The sequence below is a fragment of the Pseudophryne corroboree genome, chromosome 12, assembly GCF_028390025.1.
Source record: "Pseudophryne corroboree isolate aPseCor3 chromosome 12, aPseCor3.hap2, whole genome shotgun sequence".
In the NCBI taxonomy this organism is placed as follows: domain Eukaryota; kingdom Metazoa; phylum Chordata; class Amphibia; order Anura; family Myobatrachidae; genus Pseudophryne; species Pseudophryne corroboree.
Genome location: NC_086455.1, coordinates 30864830 through 30868012, shown reverse-complemented (window position 1 = coordinate 30868012; position 3183 = coordinate 30864830). Strand labels below are relative to the sequence as shown.

General features: G+C 41.2%; 1 long non-coding RNA gene across 1 annotated transcript; it reads right to left on the bottom strand.

Moving 5' to 3' along the window:
- Positions 1 to 836: 836 nt before the first annotated feature.
- Positions 837 to 2491, bottom strand: LOC134979890 (uncharacterized). The gene is made up of 4 exons (XR_010190292.1): positions 2409 to 2491; positions 2081 to 2100; positions 1231 to 1345; positions 837 to 1146 (listed from the first exon to the last, which is right to left on the bottom strand). It is a non-coding gene; the product is annotated as an uncharacterized LOC134979890 (long non-coding RNA).
- Between the last annotated feature and the right edge of the window lie 692 nt (positions 2492 to 3183).

Here is a 3183-nt window from a genome sequence, read left to right as displayed (position 1 = left end):
TCCACCTCCTCTCAAGCTGGATGATTGTCCGCCTGCTGCGGACGCGAGTCCGCAGCAGGCGGCGGACCTCCGCGTAGGCCTCGCGCTTCACCCGATTGGGGATGAAGCGCCCAACGCGGCCTACGCGGCGGTCCATCACCGCAACCAGCACGCGGAGCTCCCGCCTGGTGAACGGTGCTGCACGCATCATGGCAATGGCGTTTTCCTTATTTGGGCATATATTTATAGTGTCTGTTAGCATGTGATTGGTCCAAAATCTATGTTGTCATTTCTAATAACTTTATTGATCTTTGCAATGCTGTGAAGAGCAGAGTGTTATTTCGCACGAGCGGAAATTCGCATTAGCAGAAGCGAAAATTTTTATAAAACCACATTTTAAAAAAAAAACACACACAGAGACACAGAGTTTATTTAAAATTACTATACATATCTGTGTACTCACCACAGTTCGTGTGATCATTCAGCTGGACAGTCACAAAGTGTGAAACATTGAGTATCATTTGTTTGTGTGTTTGGTTACATAATCAGGATTTGAGGATATAAAACAAATAAGGACACTATTTAGCAACATTACAGTATTTTAATTTCTAACTAAACATTGTAAGCTTAACGTGTTTTTGGATTTTGAAGAAAAAAACAATTACCCATTCCAACACAACAAAAGCCTTACCCAATCACTTTACAATATCATACAAAATGACATCATTGTTTAAAAAACATAAGCATACTGTGTTGTATTATTTGTTCAAATAGAAAATATAAAAACACTATACCTGAAATATTCGGCAACAATTCTTGCCCTCACTTGGCTCCCCCTCCATGTCACACTCCCCCCACCGAAGCGTCGACCAACCCCTGGCTCCTCATCAGGCAATTCCTCTGCCTGAGGAAGCTCTACACTACTCCTTACCGCGATATTATGTAGTATTGCGCACAGGACCACTATTTTACTTGCCATCTCCGGCGAATACATGATGTCGCCACCAGTGCGGTGGAGCACACGAAACCGCCCTTTAAGGACACCAATTGTGCGCTCCACCAGCTGCCTAGTGGCAGTAAGCGCGGAGTTAAATGCCATCTGTGGTCCTGGCCTGGGATTACGGTAAGGAGTCATGAGCCAGGGGGTGCAAGGATATCCACGGTCTCCTGTTGGAAGAAAAGCCAAAATTTTGAAATATTAAATTTGTCAAGTTACTTTTTTTGGAAAAAAATATTTGAGCAACAACTCACCCAATAACCACATGTCTGCTCGTTGACTTGATCTTAATCTCTGCCATATCCCTGATTGTCTAATGACATATGCATCATGTGAACTTCCAGTAAATTTTGCATTCAGGGAAAGGATCTGGAGGGATGGCCCACAAACAACCATTACATTCAGAGAATGAAACAGTTTCCTGTTTCTATAAATTTCTTCATTATGTCTTGGTGGCTGAATAGCAACATGTGTGCCATCCACAACCCCAATAACATGTGGGAAGCGACTACCACCTTCCTCAAATTGCCGCTTCACCACATCTAGGGCACCAACATCCAAAGGCATATCAATGAATTGCTTCACCCGCTTTAGGAAAGCCTGGCAGACACGCCGCAGGACCTTACTGAACTGGCCCTGCGACATGCCAACCAGGTCTCCCACAACATGCTGATATGAGGCTGTAGCCAAAATATGTAACACTGCAAGGAATTGTGTCAATGGTGGTATTGCTGTAGGATACCGAATTTCAGACTCCAGATCACTCTCTATTATGGAGAGAGTGTCTAGGATTAGATGTGGTGGCAGCCTGTATCTACGCACCACCACATCATCTGGCATACCAAAAAGTAGGACACGGGTTCGGAAAATTGGTGGCCTAGCACGCCTCCGTTGCCTTGGTTGATGAGGAGCCGGCTGTGGTTGTGGGGCTGGCGGTTGGGGTGGGAGTGCTGGCGTGGGTTGGGGAGGTAGGGCTTCTGCAGCAATAAATATTGACATAACACACTTTTTTGAAAAAGAAAAAAAACGAGGTGAAAAATACAAAAACAACTTATAAAAAATATTCAAACAATAAATGTTGTAAAAAATGTTGTGGAAACTTACTGCAGGAGCGTACATTTTTTCTGTGTTGAATTCATGGCCAAAATGTGAAATTAATAAAAAAAAAAAAAAAAAAAATATGTTATTTTTACAATTCAAAAAAAAAAAATATATACATTTCTGAGCATCAAATACATCACAAACACCAATTAAAAAAACAAAAAACAAAAACAAAAGCATTTAGTAGCTAGTCCAGGAAAGACAAACACTACTTTGCAGATCAATCCTGGTAAACAAAAATTCTATTTTAGACAAAATGGAAAACAAACAGAATCACCACACTTTTAAGAAACACAAACAGCAACCCAAAACACAGGCCAAGGGCACTTACCTGCTCCAAAAAAAATAAAGACTTGGTGTTCAGTAGCACACCCAGAAAATAAATTAAACCAGGGATATTTCTCCCAAAAGCAAACACCTACAAGAGAACACAAATGACAGTCAAAAAACAGCATACAGACCATTAAAACAAACAGGCACCAACACAGGCAAAGGGCACTTACCTGCTCCAAAAAAAAAGAAAGACTTGGTGTTCAGTAGCACACCCAGAAAATAAATTAAACCAGGGATATTTCTCCCAAAAGCAAACACCTACAAGAAAACACAAATGACAGTCAAAAAACAGCATACAGACCATTAAAACAAACAGGCACCAACACAGGCCAAGGGCACTTACCTGCTCCAAAAAAAAAGAAAGAATTGGTGTTCAGTAGCACACCCAGAAAATAAATTAAACCAGGGATATTTCTCCCAAAAGCAAACACCTACAAGAGAACACAAATGACAGTCAAAAAACAGCATACAGACCATTAAAACAAACAGGCACCAACACAGGCCAAGGGCACTTACCTGCTCCAAAAAAAAAGAAAGAATTGGTGTTCAGTAGCACACCCAGAAAATAAATTAAACCAGGGATATTTCTCCCAAAAGCAAACACCTACAAGAGAACACAAATGACAGTCAAAAAACAGCATACAGACCATTAAAACAAACAGGCACCAACACAGGCCAAGGGCACTTACCTGCTCCAAAAAAAAGAAAGAATTGGTGTTCAGTAGCACACCCAGAAAATAAATTAAACCAGGGATATTTCTCCCAAAAGCAAA